Source organism: Anas platyrhynchos, chromosome 4 (genome assembly GCF_047663525.1).
Source record: "Anas platyrhynchos isolate ZD024472 breed Pekin duck chromosome 4, IASCAAS_PekinDuck_T2T, whole genome shotgun sequence".
NCBI lineage: Eukaryota > Metazoa > Chordata > Aves > Anseriformes > Anatidae > Anas > Anas platyrhynchos.
The window spans coordinates 30,620,477-30,642,059 of record NC_092590.1 but is presented as its reverse complement, the minus strand read 5'-3'; the positions used below and the strand labels follow the sequence as shown (position 1 = coordinate 30,642,059).

The following is a 21,583-nucleotide window of genomic DNA, read 5'->3' as shown; positions in this document are numbered from 1 at the left end:
CGTATAATCTTGCATTTTCTGATCACATGACATACCTGGCCTGTGCGTGGAAGTTCAGTTATATTGCTACTACTTCTTATGCCTTCACTGAAGAATGTAATTATGCTGAAACAAAGAAGGCACAGGGTTGCGTATCCACATTCTGTATTGAGTTTGAGAAATATTGGGAAGGAGATGTAAGGAAACATTAGAAACACAATAGCATTCATCTCCCTTAATGTTATCCTTCTGAAAGAGAGGTGTTTAGAATAAGCTGGTCATTTTTAATCCTGCTATAATTAGTGGAAAGAGAGAGGTGGCAGTCACTAGATCTGCTTATTTTAGATACTTGTGCTTGGCCTTGTCCTGAGGTGCCTGCCTGTTTATTCTTGTTGAAAGGTAAGTATAGATGGTTTTAGATGCCTAAGCCTAATTAAGCTGCACTTTGAGAACTGCTGAGTTCAGAAAAAAAATATTTAGCCTAACCATATAAGTAATCAGGTATTCTGTTCCATTAAAGCTGTTTATACCAATGACTATGCACTGTGAGTGCATATGGCTAGTATTTGATTTAATACTACACATATAGATAACATTTCTCTGTGTCTTCCCTGTGAAGGACAGCCTTTTGAAGAACAATTTCTGTGTGTTGCCTGTATCTTCACTTTTGCAAGCTTACTTTGTGAGCGTTTTTTTCTGTTTTTCAATTTTTCCTGCTTATGCATGTTTGGTAGGTCTTCTGTATTTTCTCATTGAAGAATAGGTTACAAGAAGAAAAAAAAATGATTTTGAGGCATTCTTTCCAAAGATTTTCTGGTATGTAAAATGTCTATTGTATGAGTCAAGTTCTTCACTGATGTCTGAGGGATCTAGTCCTTGGATCAACTGTCACATAACTGGACATGTGTTTTGAAGTTTGACCAATTACTTGTATAAGTGGATCACATAGAAACAGAGATCTTCAAATAAAGCTACTGAGGCATATCTGAAGGCATATCCTTTTCTACTTCCCTTTCAGTAATTCATCAGAGCTCTAGCTTTAGACCAAGAGACTTCTAAAGGATGTTCCTGACTTAGCGTAGGGAAGGCTTGACTCATTTGCTGTGGTTATATTCACTTATGAAGAAGTAGGTATATTCCTCTTCAGGTACAGGTGATGCTCTTAGAAGAAAAAGGATTTTTTTTTTCTCCTTTTCCTGGAAACTTGGCATTAACTTTATTCTCTTAGCAAAACTAAACATGCAATGGCAAGTTCTAAACTCTGCAATTATTCTTCCTTCCAAAGAAATATTGGCTGAAAAACAAGAACTTATTTTCATAAAAATAGCCAATGTTTCATGCTAAAGAAGAGCAAACTGAAGACTTTCTTAACAAGTGCTACCTCCTCATCCTGAAATGGGAAGGAGGGGGCTCTTTGAAACTGTTGATAACCTTCTGTAGCATGTAAAGTGTTTGTTGGTGATGTTGGTGAGTGGAATTGACAGATTATATGAAACACAGTTTTTAGTTCTAACAGTTTTTAGATCTAAAAACTGTTTAGTTCTAAAAACTGTTTTCATAGAAAACAAGTAAACAGGTAAAGCCATATATTGTTTTTTTTGTTTGGTGAGTGCTCAATTTTTTATGCATTGACAATAAGGCTAAGTTTTCAGAAACTTCCATAACGTATGCATGAAAACCTTAGATAAATTCTACATTTTTTTCTATGAACTTTGCCTTTCTGTATTGTCCTGGAGGTTAGTTTCTTACTCACACTTAATGTTTAAGTACGTGTATATACACTTAATGTTTAAGTATATATAATGTATAAAAACTTATGTTTTTATATAACAGGTAGTAACTACTGTTTTCCTTTATTTAAGATTGGTTTAGGATTAAAGAAAGATATGTATTTTGATAGCTAATCAAATATGTATTTGTATATTTTCAAATTGTTAAAAATGTTACTGTTCACTTTTGGAGGTCCAGAATAAAGAATGGATGGAAGCACAGAACTGAAGTAAAGAATTGTAAAAAATGAAAAATAAGGTCATGCAAAACAAGCTAGGACATAATGGAAGTTGAAGAAAGACTATACACTAATTGAAGTCCTAATTTGGTTTTGAATATTATTATTTTCACTTTCTCTGAGCATTTATAATCATATTTCTTTCTGTCTGTTGATTCATCCACCACTTTGAACACAAGAATCACTTTGGGTGTCAGAGACAAATCTGTAAACTCTATGTGAATCTACACATGCTGTGTAAGTTGTCAATTGTATTTTTAGGGTTAACATTTAGACGAGAATTAGCCAAGGACAGAAATAATATTTACACTGTAATTTGTAGTCTAAGTAAATGGCAAATATTTATTAATTTGTCTGCTTATGAAATTTTTCTTACTTCCAAGTACAAAGAATAAGTATGAATGAGCCCCACAGTGTTTCTTCAGCATTTACTACATTTCTCTTTGATAAAGTAAATTATGCTATTTTTTTTCCAGGGCACATACATAAAATACATGGATGCATTTTGTTTTTTCTTTTGAGGCTATCATTTTGCTTCTGTTTTTCAGTACACGACCTTACATGGCAATTCTATGCAGTTGTTGCCACTTTGTGATGAAGACTCTAATGAAACTGTCCATAAACCTGCAATTTATTGTGTGTTAGAACATGTTTAGCATTGGACAGTGGACTGTGCTGCACAAACACTTTTCATATAGGCTTCCTTATAGCTAAATAGTAATATCTGCTGATCGGAAAAAGTTCTAAGCTGTATTTCAGCTGTGGATTCGAGCACAAAGCTGGGTTTTGCTGCTGAAGCCATGTTCCTTACACTGCTCCTTACACAGGGTCCCAATCTCAGGTATGTTATCTGTCCATTTTGCCCTCTGACACTTATTTCAAACTTAAAGAGGATTGGAGTCCTGCCTTGCAAATGTAGGGTATATAGTTTTATAATTGTATCAGATTACTACACCTGTACTTAGACTGTTATGCTTGGTATTTTGGACTTTTAGGGGAAGGGTAGGATAGACAGAAGCTGTTGCAAATCTTTGACATTTGGAAGAGAAAAGGCCCTACAGCTAGAGAAACACTTAATCCCATCCAATTTTGCTCAGATTTATTTGAGTTTCAACAGCTCAGATGCACCCTTTCCATTTGCTTGCTGATTTTTCTCAGGAAAATGGTGTCAACCTGCCAAATTAATTCTTGAATGTAGCTGTTCCAGGGAGGGGATCCCAGGCTGCCACCAAAGCATTAGTTTGCATTGTGCTGGGAGCTGGCAGTGGAGCAATACTAGTTGGAGTTAGTGAGGTCCTACCTCCTATCCTTAACTGCATCCCCACGGCCTCTCAGAATACCATTTAGGAGAAAATGTTCTCACAATTCCTGGGAAACTTGGAGAGGCAGATGGCCTGGCCAGGCTTGCTCCATAAAACCATAGTCTCTGAAACCCCTCCCCCTCCTCTGGGGGCACAAATATGTGGCACAGATCCCACCTCCAGGGTGGGAGAAGAGAGAGAAATTGGGCCAGGGCTTCCCTGACCACTGCTGGAGTTAGCACTTCACTCCAGGGGCCATTTCCCACTCTGGGATGAAAGCTTTCTTCTGTTGCCAGATAATGTCCTGCATCTCATAGGCTACAAACTCTGATGATGGATGCATGGTCCTTGTTGCAGTCCATATTAGAAACTGACTGTCCTTTTCGCTGTCTACAGCAAAAGCTAGGAAATTACTTTAAAATAGCTTAGTTTGTAACAAGACATGGTAGAAACACATTATGCCACAATGCTTAATGAGGTAGTCATACTACTGTTTGATTTTTAAAATTTTTCTATGTAGTCCTATAATAGAAAAGATTTAAAGTGACTGTATATCTGTTATTTCTCAACTTAGTTTCTTTATACTCTAGTCTACTTTAGTCACATGTGAACAAGTCTCCCTGCCCCCCCCCCTCCCCCCCCTAAGTCATAGTACATCAAAATATAAGGCCCAAAATAAGTGGTACAGTGCAACATTTTGTTTTGTGGGAAAACTTAAGGTATCAACTTGTGTAAGAGATCATGGGACAGATTGAAGTGGAGAGCCTGCCTCATTGCATAGGGTTTGTTTAAAATGTACACTGAAAACTTCAAATGAAGTTTGTGTAAAAAGTAAAAATAAACATTATCATGAACATTGCTGCATTTGCAAAACAACCTTACTGTTCTGTTTCTTGAATTCATTAGTTAAGGTCTATTGGCAGACCTTTTTCAGAAAACTGTATGAGTGTTAGGAGTTGTTTTTGTTTTTTTTTTTTACTACTGGGATAGTCTTATATATTATAGTGATGAGATGTCTAACAATGGGTAGATACTTACCAGTTTTACAGAAAATCATCTTAATGAATTTAGCTTTTTTTTTTTTTCTTCACCCAGAAGGAGTAGTTTTAAAATTCAGTTTTATCTAAATGAAAGTTCACCTTAGTGTATAGTTCAAAGTAGCTATTCTTCCAAAAAAAATACCATGAAATTTTAGTACTGCCAGATATTCCTGTCCATGTTATTGTGCGGAAAGAAGCAATGTGAGTATTTGGCTGTTAACTTATCAGATATCATCTTTTCTATTAAAGAGCAGAGTGCACATTGCCAACCTTTTGTTATCTAGTTTCCCCGACTATAGTATAGAGGCAGGCTCTGCCAATCTTGCTTATATTTTGCAAGCACTTGCCATTGACTTAGTTATCTCTTCCGGCTAGTCTGCATCCTGCCACTTCGCTGTAAATGTCACACACTCTTCTTCATTCATGCTTCCTACTAATAGTTATATTTATTGCAATTGTATACCAAAACATGTAAGTATACAGAGGGAAAAAAATAATATTGTAAACTCAGGCACTGTTGTATAAACTTTCCTAAGAGAAAAAAGTACCCCCAAAAGTTGTGCTGCTTGATGCTTATACACTGCTTGGTGAGTGGAATAAATAGGAGAGGAGACATAAGAAATGTCACAATCAAAAATACATTAAAAATGATTCTAATAGGTAAAGTGTATTTCTGTGTGGACTAGGCTCTTTCTAGTTTTATTTGTATAATATGTACCTAAATTTAGCTTTCATATTTTACCTGCAGGCATTGATTTTTTCAGATGCAGTCTGCCTCTTTATATCTTAATTAAAAAGAGAGGACAGAAGTAATAGCAATGGATCAGAAGTCAACATATGAAATGCCAAAAATTTCTACCACTTTAACTGATTGCAGTATACAACTCTTTCAGTATCTGATAGCAAGTGTGATTTGCTGACAGATTAAAACTATAGTATGAAATGCACCATTAAACAACCTCCTTGATATTTTACTATACATCTCCAAGAGTTTTGCTTTTCAAGGCATTTTACTGCAAGTAAAATGTTGTTATATATCCTTGCAGAAGATATGTAGATTTATTAAAAAAATAATTAGTGATACTTAAAACAAACAAACAAAAAAAACTAACTGAAAGACATTTTTTAAACTTCTTACATAACAGGGAAGAAATTCAAAGCATTCAGGAGGAAAAAAAAATAAATCATTATGTAATTCTAAGGAATGCCAAAGCTACAGTATTTAATACCACAGGAGTGCAGTGTACAGTTGACTCCTATAGATGCAAGTGTTGGAACAGATGGGTACATAGCTGTACACTATATGCGTAGATTAGCATGCCCTAGCAAATACTTACTAGCAGGAAATAAATCATCTGTGATACTGATCACTAAATATTTGTTGTCTATTAAAATTTGATCAACATTCTTAATGTCTTTTATAGTCGCACAGTTTGTCTTAAGGACTTTTTTCCTCCTTTTTTTCCTTCCTTCCTTTTTTTTTTTTTTTTCTCCTCCCAAATCCAATGTACCTCGCCTTCCAGACAAATCAAACAACACAAACTAGTCATGTGCTTTTTCTTTTTCCTGCTGAGTGCTGACATGGGATTTTTGCTTTGATATAATAGTTCTCTGCTGAAGATGAGGGTGCTTCTGAGAGTTGCATTTTTGGCAGATGCCTTCTTCAGTGGTGCATTATTAATACCATTTGTACAGTGCTGTATGCTAAATCTCACCTCATTGATTATCGTAATACCGAATTACTTCTAAAGTTTAGTTCTGCCCTGGTGGGGCATAAAAATACCCAAGATGCCATTCCTGAAAAATTCTTTTGCTTCACTGGCAGGCAACCTGGCCAGATCAAATGGTCTGAGGGTGGGAACACAAGTGAGCAGATCAAAACTGTGAATTTATCTGCTGATCATGTATGTCCAAGAGATTTTTGCTTTTCAGATAACTTTACCACAAGTCATATCTTGTTATGTATGTCTCTTTTGTGATTACCCTAAACTCGGTGATCATGTGATTACTCTGAATCATTGATTACTGTCATTTCCTGTGCCAGTCAGAAAAATAATGCATGCTTGTGTCAAGGTATCTGAACCAACAAAAACCAGGTGCTAAGAATTTGCCCTGTCATTTCAATTCAGGATTGTACATTTCATCATTTTTTGTATACTTTTTTTTTTTTTTTGAGTGCTTCAAAGGTCTGAAGTAGAAAGTAGTGGGATCTGTGTTGATGTTAATGTGCAAAACTGATTCCAGCTGGTACCAAATCTGGTCTGAAGTGGAAAGGCTGCATCTTGTGATGACAGCTTTTGTTGTCAGCTGTAGTGTGCTCACTGAATAGCTGATTGCCACAAATGCCTCGAAGTTTTTGGAAGAAGCTAAGTTCTTCTGCTAAATGTCAGACATCAAGGACAGCCAACAGAAGCCAGATCTGTGCAACTCAGGCTGTCTCCTTGATGTGTTTATCCTGACCTCTTGCTAAGCAGTGAGTTTTGTGAGTTTGTGTGCAGATTAAATCATTCTCTGAAACTTTCTTGTGTGACTGCTGGGATTCAATTTTTATGTTTGTTAAGCATTGTAGGATGTTTTCCAAAAGGAGCATTCCTTAAATGCTCTAGGCAGCAAAAAGCTGGTTTTCTAAAAGCATTGGAAGGTGTATATTTGAGCCATGTATAACAAAAGGCCCCTTGATTTGGCCAAATCTATCCTCTGAGAGAAATGAGAGAGGTTCCATATTGCTTCCAGAGATGTAGAAGGTTAGAGTAGTCTGTTCTTCCAATTGCCCTTGCTATACACATGCTTATACATAATCCCTCCATTAAAACAGCTTACACTTTCTGGGCCATAATGTTGGACTGAAAATCGTGTTTACCTGGTTATTCACTATTCTGCTAATTCCACATCTGTAATTCCACATAGTAAGTAGGTTGTAAGCAGTTTTGGTTGTCTCTATCCAGCTGCATCCCCATTGTAGCCCAGCTCCTTCCCACATTGTTTTTCATGGCTTTCCAGCTGGATAAGAAACTGAAAAGGATCTGTCTGACCAATGTGTCTGATGCCTCACCTAACAAGGTAGCCAAGCACTGCCTCTCATTTGCCAGTTGAGTCAAACATCACGCACAGCTTCTTGGCAGCTGTCAGACCAAACCAGTATTTTTTGGGGTCACATGTGCTGCATGCCCAAAGTCCTCTTGTGGAGTCTGTTTCCCAGGATAGTGCTAGTGTCCCATTTCATGGGACACTAGATCTATGGTGTTCGTAGGTACTTGGATGTGTATGGGTGCACACAGACACGTGTTCTATACACTTGAACTCAGTAACATTCACCTGAGTTACATGTTAACTCTTGTTTTTGATTGACATGGATTGGGCAGAGCAAAACGTCCAGATCATTCTGCATTTATGACCCATCTTTCTCATTGCATAAATTTGCAGTAGCTCCCTGCCATTTGCATTTTTTTTTTTTTTTTGGTGAAAGTTTCTAAATATTCTTCTAGTTGAAAAAAGTGGTATAGCTTTAAGCTAAGATTTAGTTCTTGCAAGAAACAAGATGCAGCTGAATGATAATTCTTCATACTTAATTATGCCTCCTTTTGTCAAAAGGCCGTTTTTAATCCATTTAATATGACTGATTTTGCCTAATGCTAGTAATATGGAGATAATTGCTTTAATTGTGTTTGGAAGAAACATTTAGTTTCTCACACAAGTGTGATATTGCTACCAAATCAAAGACAAAGTCAGTTTATCAAAATCTTATATTAAACTAGAGATTTAAAAGTCTTAAAGTAATTGTTTTTATCTCTAAATGTACAGTTTGTCTGATAAGGTAACTCCTGCTGTCATTATGTCTGTCTTAAAGAATCCACTTATCTATATTATTTTGCTCGTAATTTTAAGCCATAGTTATCTGTCTTGCTGTGCAGTAGGACTTCACTTATTCTGATTTAACTTCATTGCTATTTGCTAAATTGAAGTATGTTATCAGTTAAATGTTACAGAATTTTACTGCACAGCAGGAATTCCAGTAATACTGTCAGAAAATTGTAGCCTATAACTTGATATATTTTAAACTCTTACAGTGGAAATGGCCTCTATATTTGCATTTGTGGTATTGGTTTATGAAAATTGAGTGGTAGTGTTAGCAATTGTTTTGAAAATTAAAAGTCCAAAGCCAAGCAAGCAAGGTCTGCTTTAAATTAGAAGTGTCACAGAAGAAGTTTTTCTTAGGAATAGTGAAGGGAACACATTATTTTAAAAATTATTCTCGGTAAATTAAGGGAAGTTGTGTATGATATAGTTGATTTTGCCAGCAGGGTTCAGCAATTCAACCAGTTAATGTATTTCTAGGCTAAGAAAACTACAGGGTGAAATCTTTTTGTTATATTTATTAAGTGCCGTGTTGTTACAACAATGAACTTCTGGCTATTTCTTGAAAAATTTGGTTTGATATACGATTGGAATTTTAAGTTGGATATTATTGGACAGAGAAACTGGAAAATAACATGGAAAAATAGTAGGTATTATTAGTCTCTAAGTTACATTATCATGTTTTATAATTTCTCTTGAACCAGCCCCCCCCCCCCCCCAAACACACATACTCAGTATTTATGTTTTGGGAGTTGAATAAAAGGAAAACCCAATAAGATTAACAAAAACAATGACTTTAATTTCAGTTCTACTTTTGAACCATGGCAGAGAGGAAAACATCCATTTGCCAAATGGAATACTATATAAGCATTAGGAAGAAGGATTATTTTCAACTCCTGTGCTGCAGTTAATAATTTTCAATTCCATACTTGAAGGAAGTATTTTTGTTGATCTAGCAACAATAGTCAATTCGCCAAAGCAAAGGGTTGAGGGTCCTCTTCATAGGACAACACTGCATGAACATTTCTCTCTTGTACCTCTCTGAGAGGTGGCATGTGAGATGCTGTGCAATGGACTCTATGCCCCAGGAGATGCTGAGCATGGGATAATCACCACACACAGTTAACTACCACTTATCCTTACTCTTTTTTTTTTTTTTTTTGGTACAATCTATGGAACAGAAGACTTTTTTTCTTTTTGGGATTTTTGTTAGTACTAAAAGTAGCCCTGCAGATTTAGCTGAGTACACTATTTCCCTGAGATGTTTGTCTCATTCTGTTAAGGTAATATATTAAGTGCAAATCCAGTAAATAACCTTTGAGGCATCACAAATTGCCACAGATAGATTGGATCAATCACACAAAGCACTGGGAATACAAGCATTTGTTACAGTGACTCAGAACCTTTTTGGTGTTTTCTTCCTAGTGGAAATGTTGCAGGTGGTATAACACTGCTGCCAGTTTAAATCCCTTATAAATTCACAGTCCACAAACCCTTACTATACCTTTTCAAGATATGTAGGAACCTTGCAGTCTTTTTCATTCAGTTTTGGACTCAAAAGTTCTAGCCTGCTTTCTGTAAGTCCCAGAAATGTGATGCTAAACTCCTTTGCTAAAGCCAAACAAGTAATTAAAAAAAAAACCAAACACAAACAACAACAGACCCCAAATCCTTGCTGCTAACTTCAGCTCTGATGCCTTAAAAAGCTCTAGAATCCTTTTCTGTCCTGCCAGATGTTCCTCCCATGTTTTATGAAAACAAATGATGTCATTTTAACATATGAAGATGTCGTCTGTTCTCAAACTTTGAGTTAGGTCATTTACTGCTCTCTGGAGTGTCCCATGTGCATTTGTGAATTTCGAAGACATTCATCAAAATTAATAGAGTTTTTTGGATGCCACTAGGACAGTTTTTGGTAGATTCACATTTTAGAGCTAGATTTCTTCCTTTTGTCTGCCATGCAATAAAAAGGAAAACCAACCAATCAAAAAAAATATCCTGCCACCACCTATTACGTCCTGCAGTGCAGGATTTTTTTTTCTTTCCCACAGCATCTTTTAGATTACATAGGAGTATTCTATATGTACCTCTGTTTTACCTTCTCTATAGATATTTTTTAGTTCTGATTAGTATTCTGTACTTGAATATGAATGTGAAATTTCTAAAAGATTTTGCTGATCTATTTCTACTAGATTATATTACACAGCTGAATATATTTTTTATTTTTTGTTTTGTTTTGTTTTGTTTTGTTTGTTTTCCCTCCCACCCCCCTTCAGGGATAGAAAGAAATGTACTTTCAGAGTACATTGAAACATTAGCTTTATAAACCACATATGTCAGTGATTTTCACAAGGATGAAGGTACTTTCCCTTGATACTTTTACAGATTAATTTTTATATGGCACTGGAGTTCTCCACTTAGAGGTATTTATACTAGTAATGCTAATGTTACGATAAAACTATTTTCTTTTTAGGAGTTGTATTCTTGGGGGATGCCTTGTAACTGAAGGGCACTCACTTTCACAAAAGGAGCTGTCTAATACCTGAAGCAGTATTTATGATAGCAATCTACAGATTGACATATTGTCATAAAATCCTTCCTAAAATAGCTTCAAACAGATAACTTTTCTATAAATTGACAGCCTGTGGCTATTTTAGTTGTAAACAGAAAATTTAAAATTTATTTAAATGCTGGCATTCTTTTCAAAACCTTGGAAGTGACTAAGGGTCATTCATTTGAAATCTTGTTCCAGCGTATACTGTGTTATTTGAGCATTCTTGTATCCAAAACCCAATGAAAACAGCATAACAGCAATAGCAGGTCCTTCCATTTTGTTCTTTATTTGGAGTTCTATTTTCAGTTACTCTTGTGTTAACTTGGAAATGCTTCTATAAGCATACTGCCACAAATTTTTAAATAAGAAGTGTGGGTGCTTAGGATTAAGATTTACAAACCATCATTAATATGACAAGAGGTAGGTAGAAGTGTATGTTTTAGTATTTTTTTTTTTTTGTCCTTCATGTAGAGCAGAAGTATCTCAAATGTTTTCAGGAGTATGCCTTTAAGTAATGAAGAACTTTTGGTTTAACATTTCGACACTCTGCTAGATTTTTTATAAACACAGTAGTAATACATATAATCTACTCAAGGAATAAGTGATACTTTTTTTTTTTTTTGAGTGCTCATGTTTTACTTGGTCAAGTGCTTTTCCTGTATTTTTCTCCATTTTTGTTGCTATTTATGAATAGTTTGCCTTGAGAGCATAACAGAATAAAGAAAAAATAAAGAGCATCTAGGAGTTGAGAAGCCTATTAAATGTTCTGTTTTCCAAAATCTCAATAGTCAAGTAATTTTGAAATACTAGACCATAAATGTTATCTCCTGGACTCTAAATATGTCTGAAAACAGTAATATTTGATTTGGCATATTTGTTCTCAATTAGATATTAGTATTTTCTCTGAGCTTGAAGGAAGCTTAAAATTTGCAAGTCTTGTGTAATTCCTATTTCCAGAGATATGTCGAGGTTATTTGAGGCCACCATTGTATTGCTGTCAAAAGGCACACCCCTCATGACCACACTAGCCCAGGGTAAGCTGGCTAGAACCATCATGTTTGGCTCACATCCTTTGTTCCAGCTGCTGAATTGTATTAAAAGACATCTAAAAATACTCTGAGACTAATTTAAGCAGTGCTTTCTCTATTAATTAAAACACAAAGATGCTAAAAGCTATTAAATACTTAGTATCCATCTTCTGTGTATTCATGGGAACAACAGCTGTAATTAAGAATGCTACAACTGCGATGGGAGAAGTGATATCTGTGATCATGAGTGGGATTGCAAACGGACTGTGGTATGCTATTCCTGCTAACATACAGCCCACTGTTATAAAGCAGTTTAAGACGTCTGGTGGTAAGTAGTATGTAAGGAGCTGCAGTGGCTTTACGAAGGCAAGAAAAGAAGAGTAGACTTGGAGGAAAAAGTCAGAATCTATTATTTGGATTGGCCTTTTAGCATTTGTGTCTGTCATATAAACTAACATGCCTTAAATGAGGATCAACATGAGACTGACTTTCTGGGAATGAGAAGCTTAACCAAGGTATAGTTATTTGCTTTCTTTTAAGATTTGTGAAATTCTTGAACTTTTACTTAGCTACCGTTTTGCACCACAAGATTGTCTGTAATAATAATCTGTAGGATTTGTAGGTGAATTTGCTTGTTGGATTGTTTTTTGCTTGATTTGCCGTTAGTGCTGTAGTCTGATAATCTGTTGAAAAAAATTATCACACTCTAGATCCTTGTGTAAAATACTACTGTAAATGTACACAATTTAACCTGATTAATTGTGTGTCAGTTTGGGGTGACAACAGTGTTTGCAGCCACACAAGTTTGAACTAAAGGCAGTCTTGCAAAGAAACTGTAGGGACAGGAAAAAGTTTGAACTGTGTTGTTGTTTTTCCCCTTAATTCTGTTGATGATACTTGAACTACCAGCAGTGCCAAAACCTAAGAAGTCTGGACTGTGTGCAACATGTATAACTCTTTTTAGAAGGGGGTGGAGGTTCTGCTGGCTTACAGCAGAGTGCTCACAAAAGGCTAATATGCTATGCTGTTTAGAAACAAGGATGTAAAAAAGCTTTCAGCAGCTATGCAACACTGGTTTTCTATAGCCAAATATTGAGGGAATCAATGCTATACTGAGATGAGGTCTCATTGTATCTGTCAAAAGACACAAAATACAAGAATGATCATGTAAATTCTGTCTTAAGTGCTATCATGGCTAAAAGTAGTCATAGTATTAACCTATGTAAGATTTAGATGTATGGAGCATTAAATTCTAATAACTTGATGTTAGTTATTAGATACTGTCAGTGATTTTCCACTGTTCATTTACTGCTGCCTTGCTAACTCTGAGGTTGTTTTTTCAGTTTCTGTTTTACTGTTCGTGTCCAAACAATAATCAGCAGCTGTGCAGAGTCTCCATGGGAAAAAAAAACCAAAACCCCGTAAATTACAATTGCTGAAAAAAAATACCAGCATTCAGTATCAAGCAAACAAAATAGTTGTGACGAATGGGACTCATCATTTCTATTTTAAACTGTAACTTGAATTGGATGATACAGGGTAAAACAACCATGTTTCAAGTTTTTAACCATGTGTATGAAAAGTTTATTCTCCAATAACAAAAATCCTGGTAGATGACATCTGTTAATATGTGGACAGGAATATAGAATTACATTGGTCCAACACCCTGAACTTGCTGTATTAAGCACAGGATCAGTGCCAAAAAAAGCAACGCTAAGAGCTGTTTAGTTCTTTTCCTTGTCTCTTCTGCAGAGCCAGGTCGTAGAATGATGTGCGAAAAATTGAGATGGAGTGACTTAAGTGAGGTTCATGTCAAAAATTACTGGAACAGGAAGCTGCAGCTGATAATGGAAATCACTTCTGCAGCTTAAAATAAGCTTTTATTTATACGTAGTTTAATAATTCTTTATTTAAGATGGTGCAAATGGAGGAACATTTTTTTCATGTCATATGGTGAGAACCTTCATCCTGAATGCCAGATAATACCTCAGATATGCACTTTCTTTTCAGAACCATTTGGTTTTCTGTATAAAACTTTAGTTGTATTTAATGATTTATCAAGGATTTTCTGCTTTAGAGGTACCACTTCAGCATACTTGGAATTTTATGTCTGTTAGCAAATGAAATAAAATGTTCATTTTCCAAAGACAAGGAAAAGGTATCAAAGGAGAGGATTTTGTGCTGCTGCACTACAACTTTGATGTGACGTGTTTATTATATTCTAATGCCAAGTTTTAATGAAAATGTTATTGTATAAATGTGTGGCCTATTATTGTCATAGCATAGGAAAAAAAAAACAAACAACTAAAATAGTTATCTCATTTAGTACTGCATTTCTTATTCACTTTTATTCCATAGTCACAATCTGAGTCCAACTTTGCAGCAGAGCAATGGTATTACAGTTGTGAAATTTCTTGTTTTCAACTTACTTGAGTCTGGTCCTCAGACTATTACCGGTAGGCTTTTTAGCTTAAAATTTTTCTCAACCGAATTTTTACTTCTTCATTTACATATTTCCTCTTCTTACTCACTTTTCTTGACCACTAGTTTTCCAATAAAGCTACCAAAATCTCTCTTCCATTTATTCAAAGGTTTCTTTTTTTTTTTTTTTTTTTTCTTTTTCTGTCTGAAATTGGCTTCTCTTACTAATATAAAATATCTAAATAAGAGGTATATAATTCCTAAGGAAAATACTATAAAGTATAAAAATTTGTTCCCTCAGTTTCTCAGAAACAAATATTTTTGCCCTGTAACTTACACTGTCACCAAAAGGCTGGGGTGTTAAATAGAATTTGTGACTAAAACTGAGTTGCCCTGCATGCTCAGTAGCCTATCTAAATGAATTTTGACACAAACGTTTAGGCAAAGTCCAAAAGAGTCTTAGTCTTTTCATCTTCTCCCTAACTAAAACTTTTATCTCCAAAAATAACCTATTCATTGTAGATGGCTTAAATGAAATACTCTGTAGGTTTTTTTTTGTCTGCTATCTTTTTTTTTTTTGTTGTTAGCTATCTTTCTCTTAGCCACATTCTTTAACCTACTTTTCTCCACTTTTTAACTCTCTCTTCCATTGTGCTTCATTTAAATCGATTTTTTTTCTTCTTTCTACTTTTCATTCAAACTCACATGCCTTTTCTTAAAGGTGACAGAGGAAGCACGCACTGGATTTGTCATCCCAATGTTTTTTGATCCAGAATGGGCTTCTCAAGGTTTCCACTTGATGTTGTTTTCTCGTCTGGTATCCTTTCTGCATCACTGTCACATGGGTTGAAGTGCCTGTGCCGGACAGTGTGAAGATGTTCCAACTTCTTGAAAGTTTTTAGTTTGCAGATACCTAGCCTGTTAAGTGCCTCTATCTCCACTGGGTCACAAGAATTCTTTGCTTAGGTGACCTTTACTAGTAATGTTCAAGCCCCACACTCTCTTCCCAAGTCACAAAAATATGCATTGGGCTGAAAAGCACAAGCGATTAAAAAACAAAAATAAAACCCTCTGTGAAACAAAATGAACTTTATTTCCAGTGCTTGATGATTTGTTTGATAACTGCAGCATTTTCCTATATTCAGTCAGTGCTGTTACCTTCCTCTTCTTAGGCTTCAAGACACAAGCATCAAAGTCCTCAAATTGGAAACTGATTTGTGTTTTGACTAGAACAGCACATTAACAGTTCCCCTGTCCCCAAATGCAAACGTGGTGAATCTATAGATGTTACATTTACAGGTTCTTTTTTGTCTTCTGAGTAGAAAGAAAGTAATATTTGAAAAGTGCCAAGTAAAACAAAGAAATGATTCCTTCTTCAATAACCGTGCTAAATTGATTGAATTCAGTTTCTGGGACAAAGAGCTACTGCTGTGCTAGAGGATGCACAGTTGTTTCATGATGATGAAAGTATTATTTTCATTTAAAAATACATCTGCTCTAGCAAAAAGATGTTAATCACATAGAAAAAGTCATGGAAGGTATACTTCACTTCATACTTCACTTATAAAATACAATTTATTTTGTGAACCTATTTATTTTGTGAAGCTATTTTGACCTGAAGTTTAGGCAATATAAAGCAAAAAATGTTGTAAGACATCAGCTGTGTTATACAACGTTCTGTACAAAGTAGATTAATATGGATGTACGGCAAAGAGTAAAACAGTTTTAGTCCTTCAGTGTCCACTGTGTGTTATTAGTTAGCTTGGTAATTTACTTGAATTTCTGGTGTTATTCTGTTCTCTTGGTATTCAAATGAAAATATCTAAGAATTGCATCTTTGAGGAGGCCTTGTAGCAGCTGCTGTAATCTGTCTCAGCCCTAACAGCTGTTTCATGTAGGTGAAATTCTCTGATCTCCATTCTTTAATTTACAGTTTATTTTTAATTTTACATTTTTCCATTCTTTAATGAATGGAATAATTTCAACTCTGTTCTTAACTTCTAGTCTTAATTTTAAAACAATTATTTTTATTCTTTCTGGCTTTATATATGTATGTGTTTTTAAAAAAAGTTTTCATTTTTATACGGGTAACTGCCCTGTGGAGTCTGTTCTTTCTACTGGAAGAAAGTTTAGTCATATCTTACACTTTGCAGATCTTGATCTTAAGCCCATAGAGAAATGGAGTTTACAAATAAAATAGAGATGAATGTCATAGCATCATTGTATATGCATAGCATGTATGCATAAAATTAAGCAGGACAATCATAGTGGTCATGTAAAGCTTACTGTTTTAGATATGACCAATGTGATGTAATAGACAAGAATTTCTGTCCCGGTGTATTTGTCCAGCCTTCTTAAGAAAGCCAGCTGTAGCAGAAGAAGTTTTTCAGGTGCACAGGGTCAGCAAAACCAAACAAAAACAAACCCTAAACAAACAAACAAACAAACAAACAAAAAAAAAAAACACAAAACAACTACCCCCAAAAAACATGACCTCATAGCTCTCTGCCATTTATGTGCCAAAACCCTGTGAAACCACAACCTAAGGGAAAGCTCAACAAATACCCAGGCAGTGTTTGTTCTGCTAGGGATGACATGCACCCTTACGAGGAAGAGAGTACATGTAGAGAAAATTTAGATAGAGAAAATTTACCTGTGATTGCCCTATATTTTTCAGCAATCATTGACCAAGAGTCACCAGGGTATATACGATTGATACCAGGGTATATATGAAGAAAAACTTGTTTCATTTTTTCACTTTTGAATCCTTCCATAGTCTAAAAACTAAAAATTGTAGAAAATAATAATAAAAAATAATAGCAGGATGGGTAAATGGATCTATTTCAGAGCATTTCTTTGAAGGTTTGTTTTGTTAATATCTGTCCTGTGGGAGTGACAAAGTTATTCTCTGATCTCTTATAGGGTGCAGGAACCTTTACTGTTTGGTCAGTAATGCCCTATGCATTCAGGTTGGTGGCTAACCCATTATATGAGGAACAGGTTTTTACAATGTACAACGTATGTGTGTTGTTGATTACAAAATTGCTGCTTATAAAATGTTTCTTACAAAAATACAGTTGCTGAAAGTTAGAAAGCTTGTCAGATTGAACTAAGAATCAAACCCTTGATAGAGGTACTGTTGCATTGTTAAAGAGCCTGTCCTAAAAATGTGAAAAATACCATTCAGGAGTGAAGTTTGTCCTTTTACCTAACATTGAGACTTTTGTCAAAATAGAAGTAGAATAGAAGTAGAAATGATGCATTTCTTAGGGAAAATAGTGGCCTTTTGGGTAGTAGTTTGAGGTAGGAGTCTTGAAAAGATAGAATGGTGTTAGTGTTAAAGGGATGAAACAATGCCAAGGAACCAAATAAAATAACATGCTCAGTCCAGAGGGTTTTGAGGGAGAGATAGCAAATGGAAGAGAGGAAAATATGTGGAAGTACAAGGGAAAATACATAAAGTTAAGTTAATACATAATGTTCAATTCCTCCCTGCTCCCCTTCCCCCCCTTTCTTTTTTTTGTTTTGTTTTGTTTTGTTTAGAAATCTCATGTTTTGGGGAAGACCTGCTTATGTTTTTGGTTATTTTGGATTGCTTTTAAGAAAAGTGTACCAGTGGCTATATATTTGTAGTATAAAAAAAGTGGAAGTACAACTTCAAGACATGAACAACTATTTTTTTTATGGAGGCTGTGTAGTTTTGTTTTGCAGAAAATAAGTGTTCAAATTGTTTTTAATATGAAATGTTATCTTGAGAGGAAAATCACGGATTTCATCTTGAGTCTTGTAATCTTAAGATCTAAAATACCTTTGACTCAAGCTTTAGATTTTTGAATAACTTCTCTGATATTTTTCCCTTAATATTGCAGCAGGAAAATTCATTTTATGAAAGGCCAAGCCACCCATTAATTTAATTTTCATAGTTATGGCACATAAATGACAAGTTGAAATGTTTGTGATTTGAATAGACATAAATCTTGACCAACACTGACATTGGTTTGATTTCTCCAGATTTTCAATTGTTTTTGTATTCTTCAGTACAAAAATTCCGCTTCTTTCATGAATCCAAGTGATATTCCTATGTTGATGACATTTTGTTGGTACCTCTTCCAGTATTTTTAGGGCTGAATATTTTGAAGCTTTGGGTAGGACTACGATAATATTCATAAGAAACTGTTCAAGTTCATGGAGAATCACTTCTAAACTTGCAAATAATTTATGTTGCAAAAGGAAGGTGTTTTCTCACCTAAGAAGATGCAGGGTGCGGTGTTGCAATCCAGTTCCTTTTCTCTACTGACTTTTTTTTTTTTTTTTTGTGTGTGTGTGTGTGGTTGACCAAAGCCAAATTCTTATTATGTTGGATTTTTTTTTTCTCTTCAGTGCATGGGGCAAACATTTCTATAATTATTTATTTTGGACTTTGTCAAAAGTGCTTGTCACTTAACATGTGACACGCCCCCATGCCCCACAACCCCTGCTCTGTAAATTCCTAAAACTTCAAGATCCCTGCATACTTGATTTCAGGAAAATAAAGGATTTATGTTTCTTCTTAAACTATAGCTTCTAGTATTCTTTCATTCATTGTCACACTCCTGCTAACATAGATATGCTGTTTCTCTCATGGTAGCCAAATTTTTAGTGTTATGTATCTGAATTGCTAGGAGTATCGCCTTAGTAATCCTGAGTATTTTAGTAGTTGAAATAAAAAGCATTGGGATTGTAGTATGCTACAATTAAACAAGCACCCTGTGTAATATTAGTGGTCACAAAAATAGGAATCTGGGGAGACATTTGTCGACAAGCGATCTAATCCAGCTGCCAAGGGGAAAGTATTTTGTTTTATAACATGCACTTATGATATGGTAACATATTTGGACTTTTAGATGGTGATTTTTACCTGCACATCAGAACAAAACAGATACAAAGCTTACTATTTTACATCATTTATTTTCATAGTAAATATGGAAGCAGCCTGGCAGAGGAGTTGTTTCCCTTTTCAGGTGTGACTGCCATTTTTTTTTCAAGTAAATCAATAAATTTCACCAAGTTGCTCATGGTTGTGCACAGATTTGAAAATGTAGTAACTAATCTCTAGTTTTGGTATATCTGAAAATAGGCTGCATTGTTCTTCTATCTAATATTGTTAAAGTTTCTATAAAGTTTTCTTTTCTGTCATGTACTCGCTTTTTTGTTCAATAAAAAACTGATTTTGATAATTATCAAACACTGAAATTAATTTTGGTTCATAAATTTCTTCTGAAAGTTCTTTGATCTCTGTATGGTAACACTGAAATTGTTTGACTGTTATGACTAAAGGCAGCATTCAAGAGGAACAGGGTTAGAAACAATCCAGAGTATGGTATGCAGTCTTATGTTTGCGGTTGCATTTGCAATCTTTTGCTGTTTAATTGTCCTGTCTTGTTGTCATTTTAATGATTTCTGAGAAAAGTGTATTGCACCTGAAAATTTTGGAACAAATGAACTGGTTTGAATACAAAAATAAGGTAATTATAGTAGCATATGTTGCTTTCCTCATAATGAGGTAAAATTGTTTTTACTTATTTAGCACACAAGTTCCCTTTTTCTGTTCAGAGTTTCAGAGGCAGTTATGTAAGCTGTGAAATGGATTGTATGGGATAAAATGACTCACCAAGATAGATTGTAATGCACATAGCTGTGTTGTTGCAGGGAAGTACTCAATGACTCAGCTATAGAAGAGGCTGCTAATTGGAACTGCTGCACATGGGCTTTTAGATGAACCCTGAACTTGGGCCAGCACGCTTTTTGGCACTTCTTGCTGCATGAATTGCTGGTCAGATTTTGAAAAGCACTGGGTGGCCCACCTGCCATCAAAAGAAATGAAAGAAGCTCAAAACTCTTCAGATTTATATTTTGCCTTCCAGTTAATTCTAATATTTTTGTTGTCAGTTCTTGGCAGCTCCTATGAAGCGGATAAATTTCCTCTGCTTTCCACTCCCAGTAGCATACCAAAATCTGAGGCTATGCTTTTAAAATGTCTTCTAAAATTGCCTTAATCCTTTCATTGGCATCTTTTCAATACAGCAGTAATCTCCCTGTCATGGTCTCCCTGTCTGCTCACAGAACAAGGGAATACCTGTGTGGCTGATCACAGTTTACTTCTCATTTTGCCTAGTTTGTTTAGCCTAAGAAAGAATTTCAGGTTATAGTACACTAATTCATTGCAATATTAGGTTTTCTAATCTTGTTTTCAAGAGTTGAAAAAATTGTCCGAATGTAAGAACTCCATGCTTGAGTTGAATGTTTCTCTAGCCTGCACTGTAATCAAAACAAAGCATATTATGGAAATTATTTTTGGATCTTAATGGTCTACTATAGTGTCAGTCTCTTAGAGCTGTCCTTGGTAGCTGTCTTAGCACACATCAGAGATCTTGATATATATATATTTTTTCTGCTATGCTCCTGTGCTTTAGGGGAAAACACTAGCAATCTTTCTTTAGTTGCATTTTCTGTCTTGTTACTAATATCAGTATTGATACTCTCAGCAATATATTTTACTCCAAAATGGCTGTTTATAGTTTTTGTTTTAAAAAATTGTAGGACAAATTATAAAACAATTTGCTATAGATGATTTTTGGTTTTGCAATCATAATGAATATATTCTTGTATATAATTTGCAGGTTTATATACTAATTGTTATTTTTAATCCCAGAAAGATCCATTCTACTGCTGACCATAGCCCCATGAATTTAACATGATTTTGTTCATGTTCTGTGACTTCTGACCATCTTCTGGTCATGGAAACCCTTTTTTGTCCTAATCATGTATGCTATTTCATACTATGGGTGTATTTACATATACTTAAAATAATTGTAATAGTTTTCCTTTTTTTTTTTTTTTTTTTTTTTGAAATTACTTTGTTTACTTAGTAGTATATTTTATTCATACAGAATGGTGGATATTTGATGTGGTGATGGTCTTATTGGAAGACAGTATGTTAGCAAAGAGAACTTCACAGATGAATATTCATTATTTGTGATAACAGTTCAAGTTGCCACAGGTAGTTTACGTGCTTGATCTATATATTAGAAGTCATCTTACTCTATATCAATCACATTTTTATGGTAATATTGATTCTTGGATGGGAAGTATCTGCTATCTTCTATAAGATACTTATTTTCCTGTTTGTTTTCATTCTGGCGAGGCAATTGTTTGCATGTTGCAAGCTTAACTGCTTTGCATGGCAGACTTTTGTCTTGTAATTTAGTCAGTCCTTTTTGAAGGTGTTTGGCTGAGTGCTTTGAGATGTGTGAAATCGGAATTGCATCTATAGGTGAAGTTGTATGTATTAGCAGGATGTATGTATGTGCATAATCTTTCTTTGATGTTACAGAAAAATGTACTTTTATGGGTAAACA

The 21,583-nt window shown here is 35.0% G+C and overlaps 1 protein-coding gene across 4 annotated transcripts in view; it reads left to right on the top strand.

Annotated features, from left to right (window-relative positions):
* The window catches only part of TLL1 (tolloid like 1), a 127,634-nt gene that overhangs the window by 30,425 nt on the left and 75,626 nt on the right, over positions 1-21,583 (top strand). The window contains exon 1 of one of the 4 annotated variants that reach the window (XM_072037334.1): positions 12,139-12,280. The exons of the other annotated variants lie outside the window; for them this stretch is intronic. The gene's annotated coding sequence lies outside the window, so the exon portion shown is untranslated. Of the gene's footprint in view, positions 1-12,138; positions 12,281-21,583 lie in introns of those variants that run through there. 4 annotated transcript variants of the gene reach the window in all.